Below are 27,757 nucleotides of genomic sequence, written 5' to 3' on the forward strand. Positions count from 1 at the left end.
TGGACTAGTTCTAGGACACTGATACAGGCCTTCCAGCCGAAGAGAAGCTGCTCACCTGACTTGATACAGTTTTAGATTAATTGTTTAATCAAACGTGCTGTTCAAGGAGTGTAAGCCTTTCATGAAAGCCAAAAGTTGATCGGAAACCTATCCAAAGATTCAAAGTGAAAGGTGAAAGCATGATGCTTTTGCACTGAAGTGTACATTGGGTTAATCATCAATAAAAACAAGGAACTGTTATGCCATTCATTAAAGATGAAAGGGAATAATGTAATATTTAATTGGGCTTTACCAAATCTCTATTGTTTTTTTATAAAATTGGGGACACATATCCTGATCCAACAACATGGAATCACTGCAGAGGAAAGATAAATGATATTCAAGGTGAACTCCAAGAAGTACCAAAAAGCAGATAAAAAATGAGCATAATCTGTTTATAATGCTAACTGAAAATTTTGTAGTAGCAATTTGCAAGTATGAAATATTTAAACGTCATAGCATCAGTCATCTCTTAACTACATTCTGCATCTGTTAGATGGTTAAGGAGAGGGTATATATTATCCTGCGATTAAAAAAAAAGAAGCCTCAGGAGGAAAATGCTTCCTACTATTGGAGTATTGCAAGAGAATCACTGAATCATGCAAATTAACATGTTGCACATAAATTGATGTTCTGTCTCAAACCCAGCAGCAATTCAGGTTCAAGTCAGCAATCCTCTGATTTGACTTGCCATAGAAAATTCAAAGAAAATACTGTAATGAAAGTTGCAGACTCATTAGCCCAAAACGATGTGAGTGACTAGAAGCAGTAACTTAGCCCTGTCTTGGGTGTTGCCAACATGTTCTATAAAATAACTGAAAACAGTTCCAAATGTAATCTATAAAACTTGTAGATACAGAAAGATTATGTTTAAGATATGATTCATGATTAATCTTTCAGAGAGACTTCAAATTGTATCCAATATTCATAGCAGCATTATTTACAATTGCCAAGAAATATTAATATAAGCAATCTAAGCTTCCATCAAAAGATAAATGGATAAAAAAGATGTGGTATACACACACACACACACACACACATACACACAATGGAATACTACTCAGCCATAAATAGTATAAAATTTTTGCCATTTGCAGCAATATGGATGGACTTGGGAGGAATTATGCCCAGTGAAATAAGTCAGAAAGAGAAAGACAAGTATTGTATGATATCATTTACATGTCTAAGCTAAAAAATAAAATAAAGTAGTGAATATAACAAAACAGATGCAGACTCACAGATAAAGAGAATAAGCTAGTGGTTACCAGTGGGAAGACGGAAGGGGGGCTGTAAAGGAGTGGGCTTTTAAAAATATATGCTAAATAATATATATTATTGTCTATATTCATGCATCATACCAAATCATACTGACTAGTTACTGAAATGCTTGATTCTGTACAACCAAAAACACTAACTTAGCAATTTTGCAAGTTGAAAAAAACAAAGGACTCCAGATATTCCAAGTTTCACTAGAGTTGTAAATATCAGGGATAGAAGAAAAAAAAATCCACTAATTTAATGGGTTTGTTTGCAGTGAAATATTAAGACTATGACTGGAAATCTGTTAGGCTTGGGAATAATAGGTTAAGAAAGCTAAATAACCTTATATGTAGGTTTGGAAATGGAAAGAAACAAGCCAGCTAAAAAGCTAAAAATCTACGGTGTAACTTTGGAATAAAGACAATGAAAATATTTTGTTACTATTTGGAAACCTCCATAGCTCAGAAGACAGACTGAAAAAGCATTCCTTATGCCCTACCACACAGATAGACACACAGCTTTCTATTTCTAGAATAAATAACCTGTCATTATAAAAGCCTGACAAACTAGAGTGCCATTTGCTACTTTTTAAACTGGGTTCAATTTAATTCCTAAGTGAGAGTTGGGATGGAGAAGAGGTGTGCTCTCTACTTTTTTGCATTCCAATACTTCAATAAAGTATTTCATAAGAGTTTATTTTTTTCATCATTATTTAAATTGTCCCTGAGAAGTGTGAATAAACAGTGAGAAAAAAACAGCCCAAACTCAATACAAAAACTAAACAACTTAGACTCTACAGAGGCAAAAAAGTTTTCTCCCTGCTGTTGAGGTACAATTATCAGAAAATAATTTACTAAAACTTTGGTGATGACACCATTGAACACTGCAATACTTTTAATGCTGAAATATCTGATGATGTTTTAATGTAAAAATTATGTATCATGCTTTAATTTTGGAAAGAATTACATTAAAACAACAAAAAGGTAGCATTATCAAAAAAACAATTTGTTTTGATTTGAAATGATAAAATAACCTTGGTCCTCTATATTCATTCCTAATTTTTAACACTATCCCTAACATTTCAAATATACAGTGAAATTTTAGGTTGAAATGTTTCTCATTTATGCCTTGAATTGTTAAATCATAACAGGTTGAACAGTAGGGGCTTCCCAGGTGGCACAGTGGCAAACAATCTGCTTGCCAATGGAGGAGACACAAGAGATGCAGGTTCAATCCCTGGGTCAGGAAGATCCCCTGGAGAAGGAAATGGCAACTCACTCCAGTATTCTTGCCTGGAAAATTCCATGGACACAGGAGCTTGATGGGTTACAGTCCATTGGACACGACTGGGCACACACACAAACTACAAGTTGAAATGGTAAACGAATATGAATATCAAGCTTTTAATTCAGTTTTTTGCTTTACTCTTTTCTATTCAAGGAATACCCTCCATCCTCCTGCTGTTACAAGTTAACTGCACGCTGCTTACTGTATTACCTCTTGTTATCTCAGTACTGTCATCTGTCTTCAATGAGAGTGAGAGGAGAGAGTTCTCTGATTCTCCTCATGGTTGCTAAGACCAGAACATGTAACTGTTTTTCTCTAATCCAAGCACATATCTTCAGTATCCAGACCACAAAAGATAAAACTGGGGCTTTCTTTTACGAGTCTGAATACTTGAGAAAGCTGTTCTGCATCACAACTAAGTGAGTAGTTACTCATCCCCAGCTCAAGGCTTCTCCAGGAAGCTAGAACCTGCCACTTCTGAGAATGGTGCATTCTTAATGCAACACCCACCTTTGGTTAAGTGTCCTACGCAAGGCCTATGGTTTGTTTTCTTTTTTAAAAATTGTTTTTTTATTTTGCATTGGGGTAGGGCTTCCCTGATGACTCAGAGGCAAAGAACCCGCCTGCCAATGCATGAGACGCAGGAGACGGGGGTTCTATCCCTGGGTGGAAAGAGCCCCTGGAGAAGGAAATGGCAGCCCACTCCAGGGTTCTTGCTGGGAAATCCAACGAACAGAGGAGCTACCGCCCACAGGGTGACAGAGTCAGACACAACCTAAGTGACTGAACAACGATAGCCATTAAACGACATTGTGACAGGTTCAGGTGAGCAGTGAGGGACTCAGCTGTGCATACACTGTATATCCCCTCCCTCAAACTGCCCTCCCCAGGGCCTATCTGTAGTTGTGACTTCCCTTTTAAATCTGACAGTGTATCCTTTTATGGATTTTTCATATTTTTTGGTCTATTGAAGGTTCTCTGACTTATATTCCAGTACAGTTCTAAATTGAATTATATACATTTATTTTCTGGTCTATCCAGGGATTTGAGGTTATAACAGGGATATTGCTGTGTGTGCTTGGTTTATCACAAGGAATAGAAAATGTGTAATTTTCTTCTCACAATAAAATTTAATATCAAGTGTAAGTTTAAATTATGAAAGGGGATATCAAAAACTCTTTTAATATTCTCACTACCCTGGAAACTTACTATTGCTGCTTGCATTAGTGTTATCTTTAGGACACAGAACTAATGTTTTACTTTCTCAAAATGATATTCTCATCTTTCCTAAGTAAACAAAATAAGAGGCTTATCTTGGAATCTTTCTGTATATTGGAAAACATGTAAATAAAACTATAAAACTGAATATGAAGTAGGAGAACAGTCAAGGGATCTGAAATAAATGAAATCTGAGGAGGATGAGTGGTACAAAAATGTGGGGAAATAAGAAATATGTAACCCAGCTATCACAGAGCTGTATGTCAGATCTCTCCACAAGAAGATGACAGGGAATACCGATGAGGTGTTTGATATTTTTGAATTAAAATTCTTGCATATTAATGTATATCTTCTTCATGAAGTAGAGTATGGTGGATAAAATAGTCTACCTGGGTTCTAATCCTCTCTACCATTTGATCTTGGGCACATTTACTTTACCACTTTCTGCTTAGGCTTTTTCATCTGTAACTTGAGTCCCCAACCTCAAAATATAAGGATTAGACAGGTTCCTTTATACAAACAGCTAAAAACAACATGTATGTGCTGGACATTGTAATTAATATTATTAATGCTACTAGGACTGATTTTTAATTCTCAGAAGTTTAGAAAACAAGAATGGGGGTGGAGGGAAGCCTATGAACTCCAAGCAGGCAGACTTTCAGGTTCATAGTCTTGCTGTTGTTGTTCAGTCACTAAGTTGTGTCCAACTCTTTGTGACCCCATGGGCTGCAGCATGCCAGACTTCCAGGTCCTTCACTGTCTCCCCAAGTTTGCTCAAACTCAAACTCATGTCCATTGAGGCGGTGATGCCATAACAGTCCTAATTAAGTTAAATTTTATATATGCAAGTGGGGATGGGCTAACTAAATGCTATAAGAGATATAAACTTGCTTGAAAAAGTCAAGCAATGGAGGCACAGACATAGAGGACAGACTTGTGGACATAGTGTGGGAAGGGGAGGGAGGGGCCAAGGGAGAGAATAACACTGAAGCATGTACGTTACCACGTGTAAAGTAGACAGCCAGTGGGAATTCACTGCATGACGCAGGGAGCTCAAGCCTGGTGCTCCGTGACGACCTACAGGGGCGGGGTGGGGTGAGAAGTGGAAGGGAGGTCCGAGAAGGAGGGGACATGTGCATACCTATGGCTGATTCATGTTGATGTATGGCAGAAATTAACACGATATCGTAAAGCAACTGTCCTCCGATTAAAAATAAATTATTAAAAAAAGAAAAAAGTCAAACTTTCCACTGAAAGTAGGGCTCTGTTGGCTCAGATGGTAAAGAATCTGCCAACAATGCAGGAGACCCAGGTTCAATCTCTGGGTCGGGAAGATCCCCTGGAGAAGGGAATGGCTACCCACTCCAGTATTCTTGCCTGGAGAATCCCATGGACAGAGGAACCTGGCAGGCTATAGTCAGTGTGGTTGCAAAGAGTCAGACAAGACTAAGCGACTAACACTTTCAATGAGAAGATCATGAAAAAGACCTCTGGTGACACTCATATATTTTGGGCTTCCCAGGCAATGCTAATGGTAAAGAACTTGCCTGCCAATGCAGGAGATGTAAGAGTTGCGGATTCAATCCCCAGGTAGGGACGATTCCCTGGAGGATAGCATGGCAACCCACTCCAGCATTCTTGCCTGGAGAATCTCATGGACAGAGAAGCCTGATGGGCTATAGTCCATAGGGTTGCAAAGAGTCGGATATGACTGAAGTGACTTGGCATGCACGCACTCCTTCTACTGAAATGTTTACTTTTCTATTATAATTATTGGTATCTATATTTTCTTATAAATAATTAACCAAGAAATGTATTTCCAGTATATATTTTACTAGAATATATTCAAGACTATTTTTAAGAAAGAAGGTCTGCTTACTTTATAGTCATTAGCAAGTAAAATGTTTGAACTCTGAACTATACTTAAATAGCATAATATTTACACATCATCTCAAGTCAGGATTAGCAAACAACTTTATTGATGAATCAAAGTAAACAATGCTATTTAAGCAATTATCAATACTTTGGAAAAAAAAAGAACCTCCACAGAAGTATTAATCAAATGATTTTCTTTGATAAACATTTTATAAACATTATTATGAGACATTAATTAAGCTGCTTTATCTCTTGCTAACCTCGAGAAAAATAGTCTAAAGATGATGTGAGAGTTTTAATTGTTCCATCACATCATCCAGTTTATGTTAATGGATAGTTGTTTAATATTCTGAAACTGGGTAGAAAACACAGAAGAACATGGAAATGTGTTCTGTTCTCACAGCACGACCCTTGGATATGTAAAGTAGATTTAACATTAAAGCTCTAATTTTGCATTCCAAAAATCTAAGTACACTTCAGTCTTACAAAAATTAGTAAAATCTTCACAGGAATGTTATGCCTAATCACCTTACATAAGGTAACCTGGCATTACCTATGATAACTTACATAAAAGGATCAATTTCTATGCTTTATTAAATTGCTCACTCACTGACATGGTTTTCAAAATCAAGAGAAAAACGCTTTCAGTCCAAATGTATTTCCTATCTTATGTCCAAAAGTAGATGTTTTTTTTCTTGATTTAGCCAATGGCTACTTAACCCAACTGAGGATGTGCAATCAGTATCTCCATACATATTTCAGGATATTTTATGAAATACCTTCTTCAGGTGGTATAATTATTCACTTACAACTCTTTTCCCTCCTAAGTCAAAAGATACCCAATCCTTGAAATCAATTACTTATTTTTAAAAACACTATGCTATGTAAATCTTATATCAGGTTTATTTAATGTGCTAAAATTTACCAAAAAATGCTTTTGTTCCCACCATTATAAAAGTAGTATATGCTCTTTGAACCCACTGTACTTTAAAAATGTTAGAAAGAGTAAAATTAAAGTCACCACTGCTAACATTTAAGTGCCTTTACTTTTAGTGTTTAATATTAAAGGATGAAGGTTGCCAGATATAGTTGAGATCTTACTGTAGATACAGCTGTGTGTCCTAGTTTCACTCTTTCACTCTCTCTCTCTCTCTCTCTTTTTTTTTTTTTTCATTTTATAACTACAGTCTATGGGGTCACAAAGAATCAGACAGGACTTGAGTGACTAACACACTACCACTGTTCCCTCAAAGGCACCTACCATATTCAGGATAACGTCAAAGCCCTTACATGTTCCCTTATCATCTGGTCCATTTAACCTCTTCTCTGTCCTCTCTCCTCTCCACCTCTTACCAGTCGTGTGTACTCTTTGCTTCAGCTGAACTGAACTATTGATACTTTCATTTCTTCCAATGAACTATGCCTCCTCACAAGCCCTGGGAGGGTCCGTTGTACATTCCTTTCCTTCTGCTGAGCATTCGCTCTCAGACATTTCCTTCTAGTGGGATTCACCAGCATACCCCAAAAATAGGCCCTGGGACCCTACAAAGAACAGCAAGCGTATCATGTGCCCTCCCTATAGTGGGATAAACACCATCTCCCCCAAATTCATGTTCATTCAGAACCTCAGCATGTGACCCTATTTTGAAACAGTGTCTTTACAGATGTAATTAGTTCAAGATCTTGAGGTGAAATCATTCTGGATTTAGGATAGACCCTAAATCCAATGATGGGTATTTTCATAAGAAGAGGAGAGGACACACCAAGAGACACAGGGAAGAAAGCCATGTGAGATGGAGCCAGAGGGGGAGGTAGGCTGCCACAGGCCGAGAAAGACCGTCAGCCACCAGAAGCTGGAAGGAACACAGCACGATGCTCCCCTAGAATCTTTGGAGGACACAGGAGCCTGCTGACACCCAGATTTCAAACTTCTAGCCTCTAGAATTTTTGTTGTTTAAAGCCACTCAGTTTGTAGCTCTTTCTTACAGCAGCTCTAGGAAACTACTATAGTTCTGGTTCTAGACTTCCTGCAATATATTAATTGTTATATATATTTCAGTTTTCACTAAGACTATACAAAGCAAAAACAAATTATATTGTTTATAGCTTTATGTTCACTGCTTAGGACAGCACTTGGCACATGACAGACAATAGACATATGTATAAAAGAAAGAACAAAGAAAATTTTCATAAGAGTAGATATCTATTAAAATCTGAGCAACATTACTATTTAATCTATGCTAATTTTACTGGCAAAATCTTTATTCTCCAAGTTTTTTGTTGTTAGAGTTTGATACTTTTTGAATGACAGTTCTGAAGAAAGGCTTTAGAAACATCAGTAGTTTTTGCTTGCCCTACTCCCCATCTTAGTCCTAAAACTCTGAAATTCTTTTTGGGAACCTACCCTCTCCACATGCTAGCAGTCTCAGAATTGTTAATCAAGTGCCATGGTTCCTGGCAGAGGGCAAAGGATTGAAACCCAGCCATGCACACTGGCTTTGTGAATGTGAGAAGAATAGCATTAAACCACATTATTGGTCCAGATTTAGCTCCATGGCAGTACTTTTCAGTCTCTTTCTACTTCCTGCTCACTAGATCCCCGGAAATGCTCTGGCTCCTGTCTTTCCTGAGAACTGTTTTTCTGATTACCCTCTGATTCCATGAGCTAACTCATATCCTTTCAACAAAATACTTTTTTGCTTAAAGTACATAGAACTCCTTTCTGTTACGTGCAAAATAAGAACTGTAATTTATAGAGACTCGTCAACTGTAGATGTGATCGCTATTAATACATAGAACAGATTGCTTATATAAAGAGATGTTGACCATTACAGGTAGTCATTTGATCAAAATGCTTACAGTTTAGACTGTCAGGCCACTGAACTGATGAACTATGCAATTCAAAACTCATCATTTAACAATTTCCTTCTCTGAGATAGCCATTTCCATCTCTTCATTCATTGCACATAATTATGTAAATCATTTATTCATTTATTTCTGTCTTCATGTGTAAAAAATATCCTTTTTAAAAGAATCTTTTTGCTAAGCTAAATTTCATCAATGTAGATTATGCTCTAAAAACAAGGTAAATCATTTTGTAAAGAATGTTAGCTCTTGGGGAACCTTCAGAGGTCAAAAGAAAAGAGAATGTTATCTCTAAATAGTTAAGGTTTTGATAGACTATATAATACCCTCATCACATAAATAATTAGTTTAAGCTAAATGCCCATAGCTCACCACTCTGTAACACAGAGACAAACATATTTGATAAAAAGCCACTTTCCCTGTTTTCATATTTCATTCAAATAGCAATTTATTCATGGATAAACCATTCGTTACATATTACATAAATATACAAAGCATTTTCCCTTTGTCTCTTCATTAAATGAAAATTAATGTTAATATTAGACAGGTAATGATTAATTTGAATATCATTAATTATTAGAATGGAAGTATGGTTTACACATATAGATGTACTAAATGTAAATTTTTAATGTACCATCAAAGGTCAGTGAAAGTAAAATGGCTTTCTGCAGTTTCTGCAAACAGCTTAAAGATGATTTCCTTTGGTATTTAAATGCTGATTAAGCATAACACATCTGCTGAATACAATTTGAATATGCTCTCCACTGAGGGACGTCCCCAGAGACAGTCTTCAGACAAGAGCACTGTTAGTCTTACTTCAGTTCAGTTCAGTTCAGTTCAGTCGCTCAGTCACATCCAACTCTTTGTGACCCCATGGACTGCAGCACGCCAGGCCTCCCTGTCCATCACCAACTCCTGGAGCTTACTCAAATTCATGTCCATTGAGTCGGTGATGCCATCCAACCATCTCATCCTCTGTCGTCCCCTTCTTCTCCTGCCTTCAATCATTCCCAGCATCATGGTCTTTTCAAATGAGTTAGTTCTTCACATCAGGTGGCCAAAGTATTGGAGTTACAGCTTCAGCATCAGTCCTTCCAATGAATATTCAGGACTGGTTTCACTTAGGATTGACTGCTTGGATGTCCTTGCTGTCCAAGGGACTCCCAAGAGTTTTCTCCAACATTACAGTTCAAAAGCATCAATTCTTCAGTGCTCAGCTTTCTTTATAGTCCAACTCTCATATCCATACATGACTACTGGAAAAACCAAAGCTTTGACTAGACAGATTTGTTGGCAAAGTAACATCTCTGCTTTAAGACATAAGTATTAGTAAGTAAGTATTAGTCTTACTTATTATTATACAATGGAAGGGGGCAAAAAAAATTATACTAGTCCTTTTCTGCTGCTTTCTTAACATTGCATTGCATTTTTGTCATCTATTTCTTCTACTTCTTATTATCTGCATCATTTTCCTTATACTTCCTATCTAATATAGCATAAACTCCATGAAGATGAACCTTTTCATACTCTTAAAACCGCATTACAGCCACATTCAAACCTAAACTTTATATAGGGTCTCAAAACTAAAACTCTCTTTTTTCCACACTTTTTTGACTTCTACTTCTTCCACACATTTACACTGAACATGCCTTTGTGTTTATTCTACCCTTAAACTATCCAGTCTTGCTCCATCATTAATTAGTCCATAGTTTTCCTTTCTCTTACATGTGTTTCCATCTTAAAGGAGTCTGTAAGTTTAGTCATTTTATTCCTGTTTCAAGCCTCATCTCTTCATCTTTCATCTTTAACATTAGTTTACAACACATGAAAACTTATTCTGTGCTGGCCATTGTATTAGGCATTCTGCAGGGTGCTCTGAGTACAAAAACAAACACATACCTATCTGATTACTGGAAAAAGAGAATCCCAGAGAAAGGCAAGCAAAAATGAAAGAATATAATATATCTGGAAAGCTTTATACAATTTTCTAGACCTATATTAAGGAATGATTAAAGATACACTTTGGATTTTAGGAAGTCAAGAGCTAGTTCACATAAGGAAATTATGTAATCCCACTTAAATTTTCAAAAGTCACTTTGCAGGAAAAGGTTTGAAGGGGAAATGCTCAGAAACAGACAGAGCACTTAGGGGCTATACTGCTACTTCTAGAAAGACATGATAATGGGATAGATGATAAAAATTTAAGGAATAGAATGAAAAAGCCCAGTTAATAGATTAAACGTTATGAGTATTAAGAAAAAAGCAGAAATTCAAATTAAGTTTTCCAATCTGGCTATCCAAATGAATAACAATTCTAATCAAAGAGTTGGGAAACACAAAAAGAAAGATCATGATTTTTAAGAATGTGAGATAATGACTCTAATTGTCTGGGTATACAGATGTATCAAATATCAAGCAAATGGAGGGATTTGGAAATCTAATAGAATAGCAAGACTCTCAGATGGCTTCTGCCTCCTGATATTCATGCCCTTTTGTGACCCCCTGCTAGTGAATGTGGGCTAGATCTCTGATGCATTTCTAAAATATAGAAGACTAGAGAAAAGGGTGGTATATTAGTTTCCCACAGCTTCCATAACAAACCACCACAAACTGGGTGACTGAAAACTACAAAAATTCATTCATTCATAGTTTTGAAGGACAAGAGCTGGAAATTGAGGTGTCAGAAAGACTACACTTCTTCTGAAGGGTCTAAGGGAGATTTTATCCTTGCCTCTTCAGCTGCTAGTAGTGCCAGGCAACCCTTGACCTGTGGTTGCATCGCCTGCTGTGAGGCGAGCAGAAGTAACGCAGCTTAGATTAGGAGTAGGCCTTCCTACTTGGTAAGATTATCAGGCCACCTGGATACAACCAATTAGCCAATTAGGACCAATTAGCTTTCACTTAATACTGACCGCTGGTTGCCAATTAGGAACGGGGCGGAAACCCCCAGGAAAGTCCCGCACGCGCCAAAGTACTGACCAATGAAATTGCTTTGCAAACGTGTAACCAATCCGCTTCTCACCCTATAAATTTGTGTAACAGCTTGGGCTCGGGGCTCTCTGACCCGCACCACTGCGTTGGTTGCGGCAGAGAGTCCTGGCTCGAGTCAGTAATAAACTTCCCTTCCTGCGAGTTGCATTGTCTTGGAGGCCTTCTCTCTTCCCGCTCAGGGATTCGGACATCGGGCATAACACAGTCCTTGCCTCTGACTTCACAGAATCTTCTTTCTGCTCTATGGATACCTCATAAGGATACATGTTATTAGATTTAAAGCCCATCTAGTTAATCCAGGATGTTCCCACTCAAGATCCTTTTTTTAATTCCATTTATCTTTATAAGCCTTTATTCTGTTTCCAAATACTGTCTCATTCACAAGTAACACAGGTTAGGACTTGAGCTATCTTTTTAGAGGTGATCATTAAACTACCACAAATGGGATGACACTTCCTAGATTTGGTTATAGAGGAACACAGTTTCCATCACGGATGCTCACTTTTGCTCTCTCTCTTGGATTGCTTGCCCCAGAGAAAGCTAGCTTTAATTTCATGGAAGCAACCCTATTGAGAGAGGCCTTCCATGGCTGAGTATGGAGTGGACGCTTCAGCCCCAGCTGAGCTCTGAAATGACTGTTGCTGCAGAGGACCTAGAGCCAGAAGCACCAGCTAAGCTGTGCCCAGATTTGTAGTCCACAGAAAACCATGAGATAATACATAAGCACTGTTTTAAGCTGCTAAGTTTTAAAGTGATTTATCATAGTGATAGAAAACTAACATGGCGCTCACAAAAATATCCAAGCTAGGGCAGGAATGATGAAGACAAATCATGGAAATGGATTCAATTTTGCATCTAAGAAACATTTACAGAGTATCTATAAAACCAACATTTTGGTGAGCTTTATTTAGAGTGAATTTATATCTGGAATGATAAATGAAATGATGACTCAATTCTCAAGAATCTTAGTCTCAGGAAATGATAGACAAAACCACAATGCATGATGCAACTGAGGAATGTTTAATAAGCGGTGTTAAGGTTCATCAGTGGCACAAGATCTGGTCTTAGATCCAAAAATCAGAAAAGACTTCCTGGCGAAGTTGAATTCTTAACTTCTACAAACTTATCTATTTATAACTCCGTATTAGCAAAGTTCCCTTTCCTTTCAACAATACAAAATTTAAGGCACCTCGAAGTGGTAAGGATAATTTTCCTGTCCATTACACTAAGACTTCTATAACAAATTTACTCAAGCCCTTAGGGCATGAACACACATCCACTTTTGAGACTGCTAGAAACACTAAGTTATATATATAGTAAATATGTATATATATATATATATATACACACAATGACTATGAATCAAATCAGGTCTTTACTTATGTTTTATTTGGTATAACTTATTTTTACTCTTATCATACTTGTAATTTTAAAGAAACTCACATCACTTTTCATAGTGAATAAATGAATCCTCAATTAATTACATAAGGAATTGCAATGAAATTTTAAAATGCTGAGTGCCTTAGCAAAAAACGTGAGAGCAAGGCAACACCAAACCTATTATTTTACCCACATGAAAATCCCAGTTTTGCTGTTCCCCCCTCATATCTGTTAATGCCAACCTGCCCCTCTTTCTTAAGATAAAAAGCCCTCTCCCTAACCTTCCACCACATCTACCACTGCCTTATTTTTCATTTACATTATTTTCACCACAGGTGAAGTTTCACCGATTCTTGTTTGAATTCTTGCAAAGTCTAGAAACACTGCTTCTATATATAACCTTAATAAGACTTGATGTCTTTGGAAAAACAGTATTAGTTGATAACCTGGCATTCTACATCTCACTGTAACTAGTTACCAATCAGTCTTATCTTGAGTATGATTCAGTTGTTACTCTGTCATGATGTATTCCTTTTTTTTTTTTTAACCATGCATGTGTAACTATAAGTGCCTCAAAAGTGAGGATTACATCTTCATCTTTTTTTCCTACAGTCCCTACCATAGTGCCTGGCAAATAACAAGTGTTTAAACAGATGTTGATGAAAATAAAACAAGAAAAGCCTACAAATTATTCTCCCTCCCTTTGGATTTGCTCTCCATTAGTCTAACAGACATATCACTTCCAGATTAATCTTCTTAGAATAAAGCACAGACCATCTTATTCCCCCGTAACTGTCCCTCATATAATGATGAAATATAAATGCCAAAGTGCAGGAATCCAAGTCACAAAACATATTTCTCATCACTTTGCTATATCTACTCTCTTTTCCAATTTTCTGAATACCCCCAGGCTTTCTCAGCTCCATATCTATGCACCAACTGACCCTCTATTTAAATGTTCACCTGTCAAATCCTACCTCCAATAAAAAGCGCAACTCAACTGGTCTCTCAATTGTGAAGGGTTCGGTTCCCAAGCTGAAAGTATCATTGTCAGCAATCACCCTTGCCTTTTACTTCTTTCTTGGCACTTAATACATCCTATCTGTGCCTAAAGTACTGAAATATGTTTTTTATTTCATCATGTTTTATTGAAAATTATAAGAAGGAAGCAACTAGCAACTATTTCTATGTTTTCCTGCCCCTAATATCCATTATCACCACCATCATACAATCAATAATCAAATAATCACAGTGCTTGAGCTGAGTGAAATAATGTTTTCAGCAGATATTAATCAAATGAATGTATACTTCACTGTCATCTATAAATAATGCACTTTTAGACAGTGTGAAAGGATTGTGCACATATAATATTCACTTTCTTTCTAGGCTTAGTTGTGTAAGAGACAAACTAGCTGAATACATGTAAGTAGAGGATGCTACAGCTCACAACCAAAATTTAGAATCTTAACTTAGTTTTTTGCATTTTTAATTCAATACAAACTAGGTTTGTTAGGGAAACTGTTTGAATGGAAAACTCTAAATCAGTGGGTCAACAAATATTTTTAAAAATGACTAATGAAAACTACAACTCATTATCACCTTCTGGAGGTAATTTCAGCAATATGAATAAAAAGCTTTTAAAATATTATAGCCTTTGAACCAGTGATGCTAATTTTAGTAACTCTACTTATGCAAAATGAGCACTATTTACATCAACTTATCTATAAAGATAGTCTCTGAATAATAAGCCCAATCCAAAAACATTTTAAACCATGTATGTTTATATTTAACAGATACATGGAAAATATGAACATTAATTCATATTCTCAAATAGAACAAAATAGACCTGTTACAAAAACAATAAAGAAATTCAACAAAAAATACATTTACTAATAAGTCCAACACTGTTTAAAGAGAAAAATCAACAAAACAAAAAACAAGTGATATAGAACAAAATAATAAAAGAAGTTACCTTTAGAGAACATACATTCATGATTTCAATTTTATTTTGTTTTTATGTATTTTACCATTTTGCTCAATAAGACTATCTTTTAAAATAATCTGTACAAAATAAAGACATCTTTTATAGTTCAAATCATTTTTCAAAACTGTGTTAAGTATAGAAATGAGCAATCACTTATTCTTACCTGGGTAGGTACGTTCAAATATAGTTGAAAGAATACGCAGACACTAGACTTTCAATTATTCAGCTGCCATCCAAATTCTCCTTCGGTTTCTCTTCTATTGTGTATACCAGACGGGATCACATATAACTAAAAATAAAATTAAAATTGGACTCAATAGAGGTAATCAATAATTACCTTTATGTGTATTATAATTTAGATATTATAATGCTTGTTCTAAAATTCTAATTACATTTCTTGTGAAAGTTCAAGAAAGTTACCCAATAATAGGAAAACCATGGTAAAGCATGTAATTTTTTTTGGAAAAGCAGAGCAACAGATTGCTAAAAAGGGCAAAGAGTAAGCCTGCTAGATAATGAGTTAAATGTTTTAACTCATGGATATGTTACAATTAAAACAGTGATGGTTGGTTGACAGTATACCCCCTCTCTCCCTCAGGCTGTATGACAATTTGGCCCAGCTGTCGCCTCCACTTATTAGCTAATGAGACTAACCAAGTGCATACTCTGTCCCTGATTAAGAAGGTGAAAGAAAATTGTAGGAAGCACTAATCTATTTTAACTTTCATTTCACTTCGACTGCTACGGAGAAGCATTTGGGGAGCTTATCCTTCCATTGATTCTCATGCTATAACTAGAACAGACATAACAGCTCGTTAAGATTTTTACATTTTTATTCCAACAGACAAAAAGGAAAAGTCCTTCCAGATGCAACAGCATAAATTATGCCTTCCCTTAATTCCATCATTTCAAATGGACCTCTGACATAAATTCAAATAGCAGAAAAAAAAAAAATTTATAGTATAGTATTTCTTCCTGGCAAAACAGCAAAAACAGTGCTCTTTTTTGAGGAGGAGGGGGAGCACAAGCGCAAAAACACATCTAACTCTCTTGTTCAGCCTCCCTCCACAACCCAGTACAGACCACTGGTAAAGCCAGACCTATGTTGTTGACTTTTTCAAATTATACACTAAAGGCGGCTCTCAAATACTTTATTTCTGCCTCTTTGTATCTGAGCCATCTGAATATTGTGAAACGATTCTAACTTAGCTAAAATTTTCTTTAGAAGCCTGTTTATCTATTTGTTCACCATATTCTTTTTCATTTTCTAACATAAGTTTAGAGATAAAGAAAAAAGGCATCTGAGTTTATGAGGCACCAGAGGCAAACTCTGGGGCAATAATTCAAGTGAAAAAGCTTATCTGGAAGATACTAAGGCAGCAGGGTATAGTCAGATCATCAACAGCATCTGGCAGAGAAGGCAACAATTGTAAAATCTGAATTAAAATATGGGCAGGATATATTTTAAGGCTTTGGAAATAGATCTGTTCAACCTGAACAGGAAATTTCAAGCATGGCACAGCTAAATGGTAACCATGAAATTATGTCACGATTTCCAAAGTGATTAAACAGGTCATTTTTTTTTTTTTTTCTCTTTTGTCTGTCTTAGAGAAGGAGAAGAAAAAGGAGACAAAACTATTTTTTAGCATAATGGCTATTTCCCTATATATTTTATGTGAATGTTAGTCTAATGGTATGAAATAAAGAAATCAGCCAAGATAACATAAGTAATTTTGTTTAAAAAGAAAAAAAAAACTATTAAAAATCACATTCCAACTTTGGAGCAAAGTAAATATTTTCCTTAAAATGGTTAATTCAGCATATCCCCACAGCTTTTATTTCTATCTCAGACTGACTGAAATCCACTCTTACTGTGGAAAATACTTTCAACCTAGAATATTTTATGTAATGTGACAGAATAAAGAAGAGCATAAAAATACCCACATCAAAAAGCAAGAATGAACTTGTGCCTACTTCTTTCTTCTTGCAGGAAAATGACACATACTCTGAAGTGGATCTATTATTCCACTGTCTGATATGATTAGATTTGTTTATATAAAGAGCATCTTAAATATTCTTGCAAAAACTGAGATATGCTTATGAGCTGTCTTTTTTAACACATTCTATTTTAAAATATAAAATCAATTTCCAATTGAATGATTCCTAAAATGATTCTTAAAATTTTAGTACAAATATATTACTCTCAACCTTATACTATGTTGCCACCATTTATTACAAATTATGAAATCTGAAGAGGTACAAAAATTAAATGAAGCCAACCAATTTTTTTCCCAAATGTTCATTCTTTCCAATAGTGTTAGTTTAAGAAAACCATTATAAACATTGCAATATGACTAGAAGCCTCAATTGGTTGATGCAACATTTGTATCTTTAAATATTCCATACACATCAAAACCACTCTAAACAAACAAGCCAGGCTAAAAGATATTCTTGTCATCAAACGAAATAAAGACCACCATGAAAGAGAGACCACCGTTATCACGATCTTAAAACTTTTTCAAAATCATTTTACTACTTATTTTTCTTTTTATAACTAGCTCCAAGAATTTAGCAATATTACAAACTAATTTCCAAAATGTTGCAAAAAAAGTTTTCCTGAATATTCATTTCTTATTTCTATTATAGGCATCTAAATTCAAAATACGCAAAATCGGATTCTTGGTTCACACTTATCTTTTTTTTCCCTTTGTCCTGAGACTTTAATTAAGTAAATACTACAATTCTCATTCTAATTGCTCAAGATAGAAACCATGCATTACTAATCCCTTTTATTTCCCTTACCAGCTACATGCAGTTAAATTAAGAAAAGAATCCAATTATACTCAATACTGATCATTCCATTTTGTTACTTCTTCAAGTTTACTTCCTTACCAGGTCATCAGTACTCAACTATGATTTCTCTAACAGGTAATATAACCATATCACCTCTGGACAAAGTTCAAATGACTTAGCATGTCTTAGCATCTTCGTCCAACTGTCTTAGCGGTTGTCTTCTCAATGTTTTTTACCCTAATGTTCTAGGCCAAAAGTATAAGATGATTGTCATAAGTGACTTGGGACAATCATTTCCTATGCATTCTAGTCTTCTCACTGAGGCAGCAACATTCATATAGCCCTAATATACTCCTATGCTCTAGGGAAAGTAAAGTTGGAAAATTAACTTAGTTCATTAAAAAAAATTCAATGACAAATGTTTCATGACAAATAGATTCAAGAGACTATATCTCATAGACAGCGTGACTGAAGAACTATGGGCAGAGGTTAATATCATTGTACAGAAGGCAGTGATCAAAACCATCCCCAAGAAAAATAAATGGAAAAAGGCAAAATGGTTGTCTGAAGAGGCCTTACAAATAGCTGAGAAAAGAAGACAAGCAAAAGGCAAAGGCGAAATGGAAAGATATATCCATCTGAATGCAGAGTTCCAAAGAACAGCAAGGAGAGATAAGAAAGCCTTCCTAAGTGAACAAGGCCAAGAAATACAGGAAAACAACAGAATAGGAAAGACTAGAGATCTCTTCAAGAAAATTAGAGATGCCAAGGGAACATTTCATGCAAAGACGTGTTCAATAAAGGACAGAAATGGTATGGACCTAACAGAAGCAGAAGATATAAAGAAGACATAGGAAGAATACACAGAACTATACAAAAAAGATCTTCATGATCCAGATTAACCATGATAGTGTGATCACTCACCTAGAGACTAATATCCTGGAGTGCGAAGCCAAGTGGGCCTTAGAAAGCATCACTACCAACAAAGCTAGTGAAGGAGATAGAATTCCAGCTGAGATATTTCAAATCGTAAAAGATGAAGCTGTTAAAATGCTGCATTCAATATGCCAGCAAATTTGAAAAACTCAGCAGTAGCCACAGGACTGGAAAATGTGAGTTTTCATTCCAATCCCAAAGATGGCAATGCCAAAGAATGTTCAAACACATAATTGCACTCATTTCCCCTGTTAGTAAGTGAGTGAGTGAAAGTCGCTCAGTTATGTCTGACTGTTTGCAATCTCTTGGACTATACAGTCCATGGAATTCTCCAGGCCAGAACACTGGAGTGGGTAGCCGTTCCCTTCTCCAGGGTATCTTCCCAAACCAGGGATCGAACCCATGTTTCCCACATTGCAGGCGGATTATTTACCAGCTGAGCCGCCAGGGAAGCCCCATGCTAATAAGGTTATGCTCAAAATCCTTCAAACTAAGTGTCAGCAGTACTTGAACTGAACACTTCCAGATACACAAGCTGGATTTAGAAAAGGCAGAGGAACCAGAGAACAAATTGCCAACATTCATTGGATCATAGAGAAAGCAAGAGCATTCCAGAAAAACATCTACTTCTGATTCATTGACTATGCTAAACCCTTTGACTGTGTGGATCTCAATAAACTGAGGAAAATTCTTAAAAAGATGGAAATACCAGACCACCTGACCTGTCTCCTGAGAAACCGGTATGCATCTCAAGAAGCAACAGTTAGAACCGGATGTGGAATGGACTGGTTCAAAATTGAAAAGGTGTACATCAAGGCTGTATATTATTACCCTGCTTATTTAACTTATATGCCAAGTATATAAGCTATTTACTTACATGTGTGTGTGTGTGTGTGTGACATTTCACACACACACACACAAGCTGGTATCAAGATTGCCAGGAGAAATATCAATAACCTCAGATATGCAGATGACACCACCCTTATGGCAGAAAGTGAAGAGGAACTAAAAAGAGCCTCTTGATGAAGACGAAATAGAATGAAAAAGCTGGCTTAAAACTCAACATTTAAAAACCAAAAGTCATGGCATTTGGTCCCATCACTTCATGGCAAATAGATGGGAAAACAATGGAAATAGTGACAGACTTTATTTTGGGGGGCTCTGAAATCACTGTGGACAATTACTGCAACCATAAAATTAAAAGACACTTGCTCCTTTGAAGAGAAAGTGTGACAAAACTAGCCAGAGCATTAAAAAGCAGAGACATTACTTTGCCAACAAAGGTCTGGATAGTCAAAGCTGTGGTTTTTCCAGTAGTCATGTCATGTATGGATGTGAGAGTTTGACCATAAGGAAGGCTGAACACTGAAGAATCAATGCCTTTGAATCTTGATTCTGGAGAAGACTCTTGAGAGTCCCTTGGACAATAAGGAGATCAAACCAGTTAATCCTAAAGGAAATCAACCCTGAATATTCATTGGTAGGGTTGATGCTGAATATCCAATACTTTGGCTACCTGATGAAAAGATCTGACTCATTGGAAAAGACCCTGATGCTGGGAAAGATTTGAAGGCAGGAGGAGAAGGAGACGGCAGAAGACAAAATGGTTGAATGGCATCACCAACTCAATGGACATTAGTTTGAGCAAGCTCCGGGAGATGGTGAAGGACAAGGAAGCCTGCTGTGCTGCAGCCCGTGGGGTCCCAGAGAGTCAGACATGACTGAGAGGCTGAATAACAGCACAAACAAATATTTGTTGAACACCTACTTAAAGCCCAGTTGTATTAGTTGCTGCTGTTGCATAGTCACTAGGTCAGGTCCAACTCTTCTGCAGCTCCATGGACTATAGCCCTCCAGGCTCCTCAGTCCATGGGTTTTCCCAGGCAACAATACAAGATGGGGATGCCATTTTCTTCTCCAGGGGATATTCCCAACCCAGGGATCGAACCCACGTCTCCTGCATTGAAGGCAGATTCTTTACCACTGATCCACCAGGGAAGTCCTGTATTAATCATTAGGGAGAGGAAAATAAGTCTATACCCTTCTTTGAGTCTGTCAAGCAATAAAGACTATGTTAATGGCAAAATGAGGTATCAGAGAAACAAAGAGAAAGTTCAGGAAATTCCTCCTTAAAAAAAGGGAATCTGTGAACCATTAGTTTAGAAGTTGTCCAATGAAGAAATTAGTTGGCAGAGGGAACATCGTAAGCAAAGGTACATAAACAAGAAAAAACATGCCACCTTTAAGGAATGCTAGTGACTAGTGATTTTGAAATAAAATACTTATGAAACTATTTATGAGAAATTTTTACAGTAAGGTAAAACTATATCAAGAAGCCTCCTGAATGACATGTCAAAATTTGGGTTTTATCCTAACGGTGATATGAATATGATAAAACAGGGAAGTGATGCAAGGTAAAAGACGACGAGGATAGCAAACTATTTCTTAGAAACCTATGCATATTTGCTAAATGGCAATGCAAAAATAGAAATAGATTCAGGGCATTCATATTTGTAAGATATAAAAGGGGAATGATTCTTGGGATTTAATTTATGTAGGAAGAAAGCTAGACCAAGACAACACTGATCCTGCCCTTTCCTATTCTCAGAGATGCCAGTCTGGACCAAGAATTGACATCATTCCTTATTGTTCCATGTGTACTTCAAGTTATCTACATTCAGTTCTCAGAATGATAAAGAAAAAAGTGATATAAGATTTCAGACAGGACAAATTATTTCAGAATATCAATTTTAACTTACCAATTTGAAAACAAATTAAATCTAGTTCTTTCCTCTACATTTGACACGGAACTTTTAGCAGAAGTTTGAAGCTGTCACCAACAGGAAATTTTCCTAATTAGAAGTTTCATTCACTCCTGCTGCAATTAGTGGTAAACACAAGACACTTTCTATGAAACTTTTGGTTATTATACTTTTCAGTATAAATAGATTAAAGTCTTTGTTCTTTTTAACATTAATTCTTCACAAACTCTGACCTCTCAAATATTTAGATACTCTTATTTAAAACACAGTATAGGCACTAAGATGGATTCAAAGTAGTGATAACTGGCCACAGACTGAAAATTTACTTGCATTAATGAATGATGTATGGCAAAGTGAAATTCATACTGAGTGACTGAGCATGCATACATTATGAAATGTAGAAAGAAATAAGTGAGATAAACCACAGATAGTGCCCAGCACATTAAAATAAAAAGGACCTGGTAATTCAAGACACTTTAATTCAAGACACTTATCATTACTTATGATGAATTGTTTAAAAGTTCTACATTTCATAATATAAGTAGAGCTATAATACATATATCTTCATACATAAATATTTGTGCTCATCTTAAGTTATACCTTTATAATGGTTTCTTGGAAGTTAAGTTACTAGGTGAAAAAGTATTTGATCTTTGGAGTATTTTCTAATATACCACCAAGTTGCTTTCTAGAAAGATACACCAAAACAGACTTCCATTAACAGCAAATGATAATGTTAATTTCAAACCACCCTTTCCAGCAATGATCTTTTTTCTCATCTTTTGACAATCTGAGTTTCAAACAGTTGTCTTTTTCTGAAACATGTACTTCTTTAACTACAAGTGAAGTACAACTTTTATGTTTAATTTACCAAATACTTAATTTATAATTTTATTTTCCTTTTGGTTGTGCTTTTTATTTTTACTTTTTTGTTAATTTTAAATTTAATTATTTTTTTAATTGAAGAATAATTGTTTTACAGTATTGATGATTTCTGCCAAACATCAACATGAATCTGCCCCCTCTCTCTTGAAACTCCCTCCCATCTGCCTCCCCACCCCACCTCTCTAGGTTGTTACAGAGCTCTGGTCTGAGTTCCCTGAGTCATGAGGTTTTTTTGAGATGTTGATGCAAATAAGTCTCAGGACCTTTGAACTTTTTATTTTTTCTGCCTTCACTTCTCCTCTCTCAGATAACTATATTCAATTCCTCCACAGAATTAGGAAGGGTTGTTTTTATTTTAAAGTTTCCCATAATGTAAATTACATGTTTTACAACCAAAATCATGTAAGTCACTAATCCTTACATTAAGACCTTTGCTATGAACTGACACAAAGGTATTAAAGCAACTAAGTCATTATTAAAAATATCAATAAGCTTTACTTATTTAATGTCACAATTTTATACATCTAGTATAGTTTATAGATTTAATTAGACTTAATTTTAAACTAGTCACTTTATTTACTCTCCTACACCAGGACTATTTCTAAAACACTGCAAATATGAATTTTAGCACCATTTAGAAACAGAATTTTTCCCAACTATTCCTCATTTTTAGGTATTTTCTCTCCTTCTTTCATTCCTTCTTCCCTCTTTCCTGCCTTCTTTCTTTCCATTCTTCTTTCCTTCCTTCCTTCATCTCAGAAGATGAAAATTATGAGTCATTATTTTTTACTATCGTATTTTAATACATTAAAAAACATATTCAGGTAATTAAAGAAACATTTATAAAACACCTATGATAGGGGACACTGTTAATTTTTAAAAGACCTCATATTACTACCCAAAACTGTAACAGTGTATAAATATATTTCATTGTGTATGGAAATAGAACACCTATTCAATAAATGCTCTTATTAAGCATTTTTATAAATAGTCCCACAATAGAGGCTATTCAAATGAAGGGAATCAAGAAACTGTGGTTGAGTCCTTAATGAAAAATTGGACCAGAAAGCATTCATTTACTTGGATTATGTAAAAAGTCATTAGTTTAATTTTTCCAGTCCTGTGGAGTTTACTTTTATTGATGCTAATATCCATGAAATGAGTAACGTATTTAAAGACAAATTTCAGTGAGCTGTGATACAGTGTTCCAATTTCCCACAGTTAAAGCAGAGGGTGGGGAGAAGGGTTTTACTAATCCTTGCCTCTACTGTAAATTGATTGCAATATTACCACCGTTGGATATAATCAAATTAAATTATACAAACACTATTCAATAAAATCTGCAATACCTTCTACAGCAATAAAATTCAGCACAAAAATAAATGTACAATGTATGTACTATTAACCAAATAATTATTTTGCAAGTGAGAAAGTCTCAGAAATGCTATGATCACAAGTATTTTGTAAGATGACTGGTTATGTACCCAGGCCTTTCTTCAGCAATCAAACATTTTCAGTATCAAGGTTTTTTTATTCTTTATGTTGTTCTGCTACCAAATATTAGTATACCATTTTAAACTCCTGCTCTTTTGCTGAATGGGACTTATATATAATGGTACACATTTAATTTAATGTGGTTCACTATAATGGTACAGTCTTCATTTAATTAGTATATACACACTTTGCTGCCGTCATCACCACCTCTGACCAAAACAAAAACAAAGGGAAAACAAGGCCCAGACTCATGATAGTGCCCTGGGTTTCCCTTGCAGACCTACACTTCTTTCCTACTTACTGGTAGTTACGTTTGCCTGGGGTTACTCTAGGTCCAGGACTGGCCGATGAATGCACCACAACCCTACTCATAACCATTCTTGTTCAGAAACGGAAAATTGGACTAAGCGACAACAAAGAAAATCAAATCAACCCTTTTCTAAAACTATAAAGAAGCAATCTGTGGTCACTTGAGTTGACTAACTGGGGGACTGAAAGCCTGGTGACTGTGCCCTATCTAAGGTGACACTGCCTTAAAATGTATCCAACTAAATGGAAAACAAACTACCAGAGTGCCTAGATTCAGCCATGTCTGAAACATAGTTATAGAACATTCAATTATGATAGCCTAGCAGCATATATACTTTGTTAAGCTCAACTGAGTTTTAATGGGTTTTCTGTCAAGTACAACCAAATTATCACTCTCAAATATGCTATTTACTAATGTGTAAAAATATTTTATTAAATTTGCATGTGACCTTCCCAAAACTGAGCTAACAGTATAAAATAATTGATGTATTAAAAACAATAAAAATTTTCTACAAAATTGTTATTCAGCAACTCTCCTGGTGTTCTGAAGGCATCTGTTGTTGAAGCTGAAAAGGGACATAATGTGCCTTCAATAGATTTTTTCAGAATTAGCATGGCAAGACTTATATGCTATAAAATGTTTGGTTTTCTTAGGAAATCATATAATATAGTCTTTCATTAAATTTAGATTGGAGTATTGCATTAATCACATCTTTACTTGAAGTCAAGTATAATCTGATTGGTTTAAATAATTGATTCAGGATAGATATGAACAATTTAATAAATCTGATGTGCAATAAGAAATGTGGAGCTTTACTAATTAAAAAATTATACAAGATGAATAATATCTCTTCCTGATGAATTAATATTATGGCTTACATGAAAGCAAATAAAAAACTGATTGGCAGCTAAAGAGAATTATTCCAACCTGATCACACTCGAAAAAGGTCCTTCCTTATTTCTTTGATGCTCTTCAGAAAGATACTAGCTAAGTAAATCTTCAGTGCCTTACTAAGTGGTCATAGAAGTTCCTAAAGCAATTACCTGCTTTGACCACCTGGAACTTTCAGAGATTTTTTTCACTGTCTGATAAGGATTTGATATCTACTAGGTGGTATCTGAATGACCTGTTTAAAAAAAAAAGAGAGACTTGAACTACTGGTGTTTGTAGAACTGGAAAAATAAACTTTATTTTTATAAAACACCTAAGGATATATAAGATACCTGGGTCACTGTGAAATGAAATTTCACAATTTCAGTTTTAAGACTGGGTGTACAAAATATCATAAGGCACCAAAAATTTCTCCCAAATATCAGCTGTGAAGACATAAAAGTTTCAGTTACTAAAGTTCACTTTTCTTCACTATTTGTTAAGAAAAAAAGTTTTTTAAAGAAAATCTTATGGCCATTTTCCTTTTTGTTAAATGGGTTAAAATATATTAAACTATCTAAATATTCATGAGTTTGAGCAAACTCCCCAGTTACCTGATTCTTCTCTAGAATTTTCTCTCCACTTACCGTCTCTCTTTAAGCCTTAGCCCCATCTCAAACAGAATTCAACAAACTATAATTACCAAAGAAATAAGTCATAGATTATAAATATGCATTTGAAGAAGTCCTTCCCCTGACCCCTATAAAATAAATATATAAAACACAATAAGCGAGCATTACATTTATCCAAACTATAAACATCTTTCTCTTCAGCCTTCTCTGTTACATGTTTTCCTCACCAGAAGAGAGACATATCTACCTTGACAAAAAATCAAAAAAATCTCTTTCAGTTATTATTTGGTTACTCTGTGATAAATGAAGACAGTTTCCTGTGAGCAAAGGAGACTGCAATCATCTCATCTGAGCCTAATTTCCCAAGACACAAAGTCCCAAAACCCAATGATATGATTTAGCATAGAAATAGCAAGCGTTTTCTTGGTTCACAGATTTATCAGAATAGTAAAAGGTGTGGAAATGTCAACATAATTAGGTCAAATCTAATTTTACTTGACAATTACATATTCTGTAGGTAACTTAAGAATCTGCCTGCAATGCAGGAGACGGGGTTTGATCCCTAGGTCGGGAAGATCCCCTGGAGAAGGGAACAGCTACTCATTCCAATATTCTTGCCTGGAGAATTGCTTGGACAGAGGAGCCTGTGGGCTACAGTCCATGGGGTCACAAAGAGTCAGACAGGACTGAGCAACTAACACTTTCACTTTCACATTAGGTCAAAGTAACTTACAGAGCAGTTGCAAGAAAATGCCTGGAACACCTATTCTCCCTCTCCTCTGGAGTATTTTCAAAGAAGTTATGTGTGAGAGCACTTTCAAAACTGTAAAGCACCATACAAACAGAAGATCGTGTTACTAAGCCAAAACAAGATGCATTCAGGAGCATTTATGATATGCTGTAAAGGTAACATTTGCAACCAAATTTCCCTTTTCTAACAAGTGATGTCAGAGTCCACACATGCATGGAAACTTCTGCAAAGACATGTCAGTAGAATTCAACACTGAGCCATAGAAAATAGAAAATCACGTAATAATAGCTATGTCTAATCTGCAAGCTGTATTTAAAAGAAGTAAAAAATTAAAGATCAGTTTTTTAATGCTCCTAATGTATTATTACGGGGAAAGTACTAGCATTAGCCACGGCAGATCACTCCTCTGGAGCACTTCGTTGTTGTTGTTCAGTTGCTCAGTTGTATCCGACTCTTTGTGACCCCATGGACTACAGCACGCCAGGCTTCCCTGTCCTTCAACACCTCCTGGAGTTTGCTCAAACTCATGTCCATTGAGTCAGTGATGCCATCCATCTCATCCTCTGTCATCTCCTCCTCCTGCCTTCAGTCTTTCCCAGCATCAGGTTCTTTTCCAATGAATTGGCTCTTCACATCAGGTGGCCAAAGTATCCGAGTGTCTTATGACCAGGTAAAACTGGGCAAACCAGTCTTCGTCTCTTTGGTATGCATGAAGACATTTAAGATCAAATCATATCAGTGCATTCTTTTAGGCAATGAAGAAGTCATTGAAAACAGCTGACAAAGATGATATTACCAAGACCACATCCTCTCAACGTTTTACTGAAACTACTCAACAACAAAAATGGCGAAATGAAAGAAACAAAAGCCTTCCCATCTCCTAGACTGAGGCAAAAGGGAAACAGTGACCAGCTACCTGTTTAATAGATTTACCTCTCTCCAAAAGATGACTGAAAAGTTTACGGTAATCAGACTGCTAAGTCGCTTTAGTCGTGTCCAACTCTGAGACCATATGAACTGTAGCCCACCAGGCTCCTCTGTCCGTGGGATTCTCAAGGCAAGAATACTGGAGTGGGTTGCCATTTACTTCTCCAGAGGATCTTCCTGACCCACAGATCAAAACTGTGTCTCCTGTACCACAGGCAGATTCTTTGTCACTGAGCTTACTGGGAAGCCCGCAGTAATCAGAATGTGATGTTATATAAGGATGAACAAAAGATACACAAGGGATTTTAAGGATGCAATGTGAAAAAATGTGAAATATCTCACTAACAATAAGAGTAATGTTCTGTATCAATAAGGTTGAGATGGAAATGCGTTAAATATACTGATGAAAATGTGTTAAAATATTTATTAAAGTTAATTTCAGCAAAAAAAAAAAAAAAGATGTTCTTTCCTCATCTCCTCACCAGTTTTATTTATCCA

The 27,757-nt window shown here is 35.9% G+C and overlaps 1 protein-coding gene across 3 annotated transcripts in view; it reads right to left on the reverse strand.

Moving 5' to 3' along the window:
• The window catches only part of GULP1 (GULP PTB domain containing engulfment adaptor 1), a 313,902-nt gene that overhangs the window by 187,947 nt on the left and 98,198 nt on the right, over positions 1-27,757 (reverse strand). For all 3 annotated transcript variants that reach the window (XM_043894934.1, XM_043894936.1, XM_043894935.1), the window contains exon 2: positions 15,063-15,188. The gene's annotated coding sequence lies outside the window, so the exon portion shown is untranslated. The remainder of the gene's footprint in view (positions 1-15,062; positions 15,189-27,757) is intronic.

The sequence above is a fragment of the Cervus elaphus genome, chromosome 33 (genome assembly GCF_910594005.1).
Source record: "Cervus elaphus chromosome 33, mCerEla1.1, whole genome shotgun sequence".
NCBI lineage: Eukaryota > Metazoa > Chordata > Mammalia > Artiodactyla > Cervidae > Cervus > Cervus elaphus.